Source organism: Amphimedon queenslandica, unplaced genomic scaffold (genome assembly GCF_000090795.2).
Source record: "Amphimedon queenslandica unplaced genomic scaffold, v1.1 AMPQUscaffold_13517, whole genome shotgun sequence".
In the NCBI taxonomy this organism is placed as follows: Eukaryota; Metazoa; Porifera; class Demospongiae; order Haplosclerida; family Niphatidae; genus Amphimedon; species Amphimedon queenslandica.
Genome location: NW_003546247.1, coordinates 12,129 through 21,207, shown reverse-complemented (window position 1 = coordinate 21,207; position 9,079 = coordinate 12,129). Strand labels below are relative to the sequence as shown.

Sequence of the window (9,079 nt, the reverse complement as noted above, 5' to 3'; positions counted from 1 at the left end):
AGCCAAATCAAATTCAGCTTTTATTATTAATTGATAACAACCAGGGATCAGGTGAAAGTGAGTAAACTTTAGAACATGCATAACATTTTAACTCGGTATCAGTCATTTAAACTAAACTACATGTACAACCAGTCGATACATTAACATGTACATGGCATGCACACAGTGGCGGATCTGGGTGCAAGTTAATGGTAGGGCCAGGAAGTGGGTGTGTCCACTTTTCAACCAGTTATTTTATGGTTATGCATCTTTTGGCCATTTTTATGATGGGTTTCAACAATTTCTTCATCTATGCAGTGCTTAGAATGCTCTTCAAGCACTTGTAAGTACTCTGGTGTGGCTTTTGGTTGGCTTTATCAAACTTGAGGCAGGGAATTGTTTACATTGCATCTAATGAATCTAATTACTGACTTCTGATGCCCGGGCCATGGCCCGTCTAGGCCCGGGCCCAGATCCGCCACTGCATGCACATACATGTAGTTACATGCACCACTTACTAGTTTACTGTCACCTAGAGCATGATGAATTCATGCAATAACTCTATTATATAGGCGGTAGCCTATATGTAGGGTTGAGGTTGATTTTTCAAGATGGCGACCAAATTTATAATTTTCAAATGATTATAACTCTTCTATCTTACGTTGTACAGCTTTATAAATGGCTTAGATGAGCTCTCCTTCACTGAGCGATTCTCCTGGTACCTTTAAAGTGGACTGTAATGTAGCGGAAGGATCTCTGTATAATAGGCCCAAATTCAAATTTCTGCAAAATTCTTCAGACTTTTTCTTCTTCTTCTTTCATCTTCTATGCACCGGATAATCTTTTAAACTAGAAAACAGCTCAAGTTGACTTTCACATCATTCCTTGGAGCGTGAGTCAAGGACTACAAAGGTGCTTTCCATATCTTAATTCATATTAGATTATAAACTAGTTATTTGGGCGTGATATCACCTCCCCTTAAAATTAGTCGCCATTTTGAAACTTAATGCGCATGCTCAGAGTTGCTATAGTGACTGAATGACTGCACTGTGTGAATTCGCTCTATTCTTCTCTTTCTCTGCATACTTGTTTGTTCAGCAGTGCGCAGACTAAGTGATTAACAGTTCTTTTAAGAGCTAATAGGTAAATTATTTTGAAATAACTGTAACAAATTAGGCTTCTTTTATCATAGAGCGAAATATAATCTTACAGAGCCGTCAGAGCGCAAGATAATTTACAGCTGCTCAGTTTTGATAATTTTGGACACCTGTACCTAAGCCAGATCACTAGAGTTCAGTGTATTTCATTATACTTCTGATATTGGATATATTGAGATAAGTCTATACAGTTATTTTTAAAATGATAAGCAGTAGTTTACTTGTACCTCCTGCATATATGTACTTGGTATTATGGTATTTATTTGTTGTGTTAATGTTAAGTGTAGTTGTGGTGCTGTTAGTTGTAAAAAAAGGAAGTAGGAAAAGGAAAAGTGACTTAACTGGGGCTAAATCCAAAAAAAAGTTCTCCAAGATATATGATAATAGAAAGGAAATGGAAACTTTTATATCTAAAAACAGGTCCTATGCTAGAGCTTACTACATAAGGCATTGAAAGAGGGTCAAAAGCAAAGCCAGAGTTGCCTATAAGATAAGTAAAAAATATAAGCTTGGGTATTCAAAAAAATTTCATGCATTCAACCCAGGTTACATTTTGCAAAAATGTAAAAATTGGTATAGTAAAAACAAGGACTGCAAAATTTTAAAATCAACTTGCTATTCTAAAACAAATTATAGGAGTAATCCAGACCAAAAAAAAGAAGCCTCTAGAAATCATTATCAAAAAAATCCACAACCAAAAAAAGAAGCCTCTAGAGATCAGTATCATAAGAATCCACAACCAAAGAAAGAAGCCTCTAGAGATCAGTATCATAAGAATCCACAACCAAAGAAAGAAGCCTCTAGAGATCAGTATCATAAGAATCCACAACCAAAGAAAGAAGCCTCTAGAGATCAGTATCATAAGAATCCACAACCAAAGAAAGAAGCCTCTAGGAATCATTATCAAAACAATCCGAACCCCCAAAAAAGTAAATCAAAGGAACGCTATCATAAAAATTCGGGCCTTCAAAAACAAAACTCCTTAAAACGGTATTACATGAATAGAGACGCAATATTATGTGCTACAAAAGATAAATTTCTGAGATATAAATTTTCTGATAATGAAATGGATAAGTTAAAGGTGGCACTGATCAAGGAAAATAAAAGGCGTCTAAATAAAGATTATTACGAACGTAATTATAGTCACATATTGTATAGATTACGCTCAAATTACTCATTACCTGCACCAAATAGTGAAGCAAAGGAATATTATTTTATAAAAATTAAAGAAACATTATATTACAGCCCCGAAATAGTTGTTGATTTATTGCCATCAAGTATGAAAGGTATAGATTTTGAGAACACATCATATGACAGTAAATGTAATGCTGCATCAAGTATATTGTTAGAATCAGTTTTGAAAAACAGATCTCACAAAGTAGGCGTATTGATACGTGCAGCAAATAGCATTAGGAAATTGAAGTTGAATAGCTTTAGTGATTTTGGTCAGCAATGTCACACAAAGAATAGTGAGCCTTATTTTTATGAATCAGCATATTTGTATCCTAATGATGATTTTGATAGCCAATTAGATAGTCCAATTGCAATCCCTGTTGATACAAATGGCATCTGTTACGTAGCAGGGGTTGTTGATGTATCATGTATTGATAGAGTAGAAGAATGTAATGATGATAGTGACTCTGAAGATGACAATTTTGTTGATAATAATAGAATATATACTTATAAGAGAAAGCCTACCCTCAAATGGCACTGTACAGACAGGTGCAAGCCTTTATTAGAAAGTGATGTTAGTTCTATTATTGAAGTTAGACGATATTTTGATGAACCCATTAAAGAATTGAGGAAGCATTTAGATGCATGTGATAATTGTCCTAATAATTATTATATGACAAGATCCCTGCATGTTGAAGAAATAGATCAAGTACATGAACATGATTTCTCTGATAATCCTAATGTAACGGTAATTGTTAAAAAAGATGAAAATAATGTTGAAAAATATTTAAAATATTCAGAAATTGTTTGTGAAAGGATAGGCCATCCTATTGTGTGTAGTAGTAATGATACTGAATGTAAAAGCATGCTGCGTATTTTACGCAATGCATCTGTTCATTATCCTTCATTGAGACGCCTTTTGAAACACTTTTATGTTGCTAGAAATGCCCATTTAACAATAGATATTATTGACTCTTCCCTTGCTGATGGTGATATAGCACAATTGATAGATTTAAAAATTAATGAAGCCGATGAGACTGAATTTGATAATGTGTATTACGCTATAAATGATGGTGAAGAAGATGACCCATTTAGAATACCAAACTTAGATACTGTACTTTATTTTCAGTATTCAGATGCTATTGATGAATTTAAGAAAGCTTTGTCTGATCAGGCTGTTAATGCTTGTTGCAGCTGTGAGAGGCTTTTAAGAAAAAAGTCTGTCACTGAAGCTAAAAATTTAGATAGCGATGTTTGGAATATCCTATTAGATTACATTAGAGAGACTGATCCTACGGCATTAAATAAAGTTATGTATATTTGTAATCATTGTAAACCTATTATTAGGAAAAATGAAGTTCCAGCACGTTGTTTGCTCAATGGGTTAAAGTGTGAGCCACTACCCAAAGAGTTAGAAAATTTGGATCCTTTAAGTTGCCAGTTAATACAGAGAGCCAAGTGTTTTCAGACAATTGTTAGGCTAGGCACACACACCTTAAAAGTGCCTGCCTATAATTCTTTGAAGGCTCTGAAAGGTGCAATGTTTTATTTACCTCTTCCATTAGAGAAAACAATGGAAACTTTAAATGAGGTTGGTATAGATTCTAATCATTTGCCTAATCCAGAACTTTATATTATTATTAATAAACAGCCTACTAAATCAAATAATGTCTGGCGTAGTTTAGTTGATGTAAATAAAATAAAAGCAGCACTAAGAAAATTAAAAGATATAAATTGGCTTTATAGAAACGTAGATGATGATTCCATCGACGAATCGTCTAAAAATGTTATACAAGTAGTTAGCAATACTACTTGTAAAATGCTTGAAAAAGCAAATGATCAAGATTTAGAAGGCCTTTTGGCATATACGATTAGAAATCTTGATAGTAAAATTGCAACAGGTTCTGATATCAGTCAATATAAATTAATGAATGTAAAAGAAGCGCCTACAGACAATAGGCAAGAGCATCTTGATTTGTTATGCTTTCCTACTTTATTACCTACTGGACAATATGGAGAGCATCATCCCAGACAAAGCTATCCAGCACAGACTTTATCATTTAGTGAATACATAAAATCAAGACTTTTAAACAAAGATTCCAGATTTCGTAGAAATCATTCATATTGTTTGCACTATTATGGATTAAAAATTAACAAGGCCTTAAAAACTGGCATATATAATTTATTAAAAACATCAAGGGGCAATGTTGGTCAAACTGTTGCTGAAATATTAGAAAAAATAAATGTTTTAGATGAAGAATTTGAGGGCAATTTAAGTACCATATTGGCTCCAATACGGGGCACAAATCAATATTGGTTCCGTGTGAAAGGTGAAGTCAAAGCAATGATTGCTGAGTATGGCTCACCAATGCTTTTCCTTACATTAAGTTGTGCTGAATATGATTCAGCTGATATAGCGCAATATTTAAGAAAAGTAAATAATGCACCACAATCATATAGTATTTCTAGATTATGTACTGAGGACCCTGTTTCAGTATCGCGACAATTTTCATACAAATTTAAGGATTTCTTTAACATAGTCATTCTCCAGAGAGGTGTTCTAGGCAAAGTAGAGCAATATTATGTTAAAAAAGAATATCAAATGCGTGGAGCGCCTCATTATCACATCCTCCTATGGATTGAATATGCTCCTGTTGTCGGTATTGATTGTCCAGAAGAAGTCTGTTCTTTCATACAAGATAGAATTACCTGTCATATACCAGATAGTAATACGTCGCCTGATTTAAATTTTTTGGTAACAAAATACCAAATGCACAAGTGCAGCAAATACTGCAAGCGAAATATTAAAGTCGGCAAGACCTATGTATCTAGATGCCGATTTGATTTTCCTAGACCAGTAAGAGATAGTATTTGCATCAATGATGTTGAAAATAGCTTGAAATCATGCAATAGGATATATTATCTCAAACGAAATGAAAAAGAAGTTCGAGTCAATGACTACAACCCTTTACTGTTGAAATTGTGGCGTGCAAATATGGACTTGCAATACATAGCAGAAAGGAGTCTTTCCTTAACAGAGTATGTAACTGGATATGTCACTAAAGCAGAAAAGAGTCATGCACAGGACTTATGGGATGAAGTCAGCAGCTGTGACAACATATACAGCAGGCTTTGGAAAATCGGACAAAAATTACTTCGAGCTAAAGAAGTAGGACTATATGAAGCAAGCGATCTTCTTCTTGGTGAAAGTTTATACATGAAATCAGTAACCGTACAGTACGTTAATGTGTACTTGCCTCATAAGAGGAGCAGACAAATCAAAAACTATTCATATTTAACTAAAATGGATCGATCTTCAAAAGACATCTTTAATCCTAGCATAATTGAAGACTTTTATCCAACAAGACCAAATAACATGGAAGATGTATCTCTTTATGAATTTGTTGCCAATTACAAATTTGATAAAATAGGAGAAAATGGAGAAAGAGAATACAAACTTCGATCAAAGCCAGTCCTCCCAAACCATAGGAAATTTATTCCTATGCAAGAAGCAGAAAGAGACGATTTTTATTACTCGCTAATATTTTTATTTGTGCCTTTTAGAGACGAGAGCACACTTGTAATGGAAGGAGAAACAATGGAAGAAGCTTTTAGGCGTCACAGAGAAGCATCTATACGTGGCATTGAAAATCATTTCAACAAACTACAGAAATTATTAGAAGCTGAACGTAATTGGAAGAAAATAGTCGATGCAAGAAATAAAGCCGGTTTCACTGAAGAAGAACTTCCTGATAACAAGGAAGATGATGAGCCTCAATTACTAGGTGAAATAATGGAAGCAGTAGCTGATATTGCTGACATGCACATAAATGTACCTAATTTAACATTAGAGCAAAGAGAGACAATGCTTAATGTAGATCAAAAAAGAATTTTTGATAAAATTAAGAGTCATCTTATAAGTCAAAAAGAACGTGAAGACTTATTAGAGAATGAGTCTTCAAGACTACTTAGATTAGATAATATCAAACCGCTAAGAATGTTTATTAGTGGTGTAGGTGGAACTGGTAAATCGTTTTTGATAGAGGCAATAAAATGCCTAGTGGATGACATATGGCATCCAAAAAGTGGTGAAATCATGTGTGCTATAGTAGCACCAACAGGTATAGCCGCATTTAATGTAGGTGGACTAACAATACATAGATTATTTCAGCTACCAATAGAGCATGAGGGAAAGACAGCTGGATATTGGGCTTTGAGTAAAGAAGCTCAGAAAAGAATAAAAATGACACTTAAAAATTTAAAAATTATAATAGTAGATGAGGTATCTATGGTATCCAATCTAAATCTAGCATACTTACACATGCGCTTAGAAGATATATTTGGAACTGATGAATGGTTTGGATCCAAAAATATTTTATTTGTAGGTGACCTCTTACAACTACCACCAGTTAATGGTAGACCAGTATTTAAAAAAATTAGCAACAAACTAGTAAAAACTAGACTTGGAGCAGCAAATGCAGTTAACATATGGAAAGAAACAGTAGAATATGATGAACTAACAATCAATGAGCGACAAAAAGGAGACGAAACTTTCTTTAAGATGCTTGATTCTGTTAGGCATGGCAGTCTGACTGATGAAACTATTGATACGCTTAAGAGTCGCATATTTAAGGTTTCGATACAAGAAAAATATAAGGAATTGGAAAGTGAAGGAACAAATCCTCCAATTTGTCTATTTTCTAAGGTAGACGCCTGCCAAAAAATCAATGAATTAATGTTAGAAAGTCTAGAAACTGAGAAAATAGAATTAGCATGTGTTGATGTTGTTGATGAAAGCGGCAGCACAGCAAAATTTGACAAAAAACAAGAAAAAAAATTAGAGAAACTAAAAGATCAACCAAGCAAAACAGCTGGTTTAGAAACTGTATTGTCTTTAGCAGTAGGCTGTAGAGTAATGCTAAGGCATAATATTGATGTGACTGTAGGATTAGTTAATGGTGCCATTGGTACAGTAATGGGTATTTATGCTACACGTATATCAATCAAATTTGATCATATTGATGTACCTTGTGACATAGAAAGGGTTACATCTAGATTTATGCTATCTAAGAATTTGTATATACATAGGAAACAGTTTCCCCTTACACTTTCTTATGCTATTACTATACATAAATGTCAGGGCCTCTCACTAGATACAGCCATTATTGATTTATCTACTGATGTTTTTGGGGATGGTATGGCATATGTTGCATTGTCTCGTGTACGCACATTAAATGGATTACATTTATTATCATTTGATCCTCTCTCTGTTAAAGTTAGTAATCTGTGCATTAATGAAATTAACAGGCTGAGAAGTAAATTTCGAAAAGACTTACCTCAAATCAAGAAAAGTAAAGGAAAGAAGAGAAAGATTCAAGTGACTGGTATAATTGATGATGGTGAACCTTGTAGTAAGAATGCCAAGGTGTCTGTAAGTCATGTACAAAGTACTAGTAACAGTACCGTTAGTAGCAATAAACGTAAGAGTACTGATTTACAAAAATCTAATCGCCTTGCACCAAATAAGCCTTGCACCAAATAAGCCTTGCACCAAAAAAAGAAAAGTTGATGTAGACAGTAGTGCTGACAATAGTGCTTTGGCATTGCCTCGCCCAAAAACAGATGATAAATTAATTGTTTCAATTAATTTGAAAGACCTAAAAACCAAATTTAATGTCAAAGATGAGGATAGTTGTAGTAGTCTCATTGTATCTATAAAACTCTCAAACATTAAATGTAAACCAAAAGATGATAAAACCATGTGTGTTGTAAAAAATGACCATTGTAGTAGTGGTCTGATTGTATCTATAAAACTCTCAAGCATTAAATTAAAGACAAGTAATCCAATAAAAGATGATGATGTCATCTTTACTTATGAAGAGCCTCCCAATCCAGATAATGTAAGGAGGAGACAAAGGGATTATGTTTATTACCCTGCTAATGAAGAAGTTCAAAGAAGGTGGTGTGACATATTGAACCTTAAGTTTGTAGCAGCTGCTAGAATCTTACCTGGCAGTCCAACAACACCATTGTCAGATGAAAGAGTTCCTAATAGTACTCTTGATGTCCCTGGTGATGGGAACTGTTTATTTTATGCCCTTTCATATCTCATTACTGGGTCCATTTCTCAGCATTATGAATTACGTAGAGCAATTGTCAGTAATATGCCAAACTTTGAAGAAGAATTGTTTAATAGTACATTAAGTGCAACCAGATATTCAAGCATATATGATTACATAAATAAGTCAAAAATGTATAGAAATTATGTGTGGGCCACTGACACAGAGATTATTACACTAACAGCATTATTAGGTATAACCATATATTCATATTCACTCACTCCTACTTTTGTTGGCTGGGCTAGATATGGAACCCAGGAGTTGTATGGCATTCCTTGTGATACTACTACACCTGCTTTGTATTTGAAGCATGTTGGTACTAATCATTTCCAAGCAGTTAAGTCTATTAATATTTCTTAAGCATTGATTGTTGATGGAAAGTGGGTATGGTGAATGGGAGGTCCATCATCTTTAAAACATTGGTTGTTTAATGTGACTTTTATTTCACTGCATGTGCAATGTGAGTGTGTGTGAAAACCAGGTGCATATCCACCCATTATTGCTCAGTATAAAGTGATCAAACTGCATTCAGGATGTGAGATTAATCAATGTATAACAGTGAATATTGAGTACTTGTTGCTATAATGGACAGGGAGAGGGTGTGAAAGAGGTTTACTGGTCATTAGAGTTTAGCATTGATTCAATTTTGTG

At 34.1% G+C, this 9,079-nt stretch overlaps 2 long non-coding RNA genes across 3 annotated transcripts in view; one reads left to right on the top strand and one right to left on the bottom strand.

The window, feature by feature from the left end:
- Nucleotides 1–500: 500 nt before the first annotated feature.
- Nucleotides 501–9,079, bottom strand: part of LOC109583708 (uncharacterized) — a 12,478-nt gene continuing 3,899 nt past the window's right edge. The window contains exon 8 of one of the 2 annotated variants that reach the window (XR_002185679.1): nucleotides 501–540. This is a non-coding gene — a long non-coding RNA (uncharacterized LOC109583708). The remainder of the gene's footprint in view (nucleotides 541–9,079) is intronic. The other variant, XR_002185676.1, reaches the window with a different exon arrangement.
- LOC109583721 (uncharacterized) lies at nucleotides 1,040–1,498 on the top strand. Its single transcript, XR_002185682.1, has 2 exons — nucleotides 1,040–1,122; nucleotides 1,172–1,498. It is a non-coding gene; the product is annotated as an uncharacterized LOC109583721 (long non-coding RNA).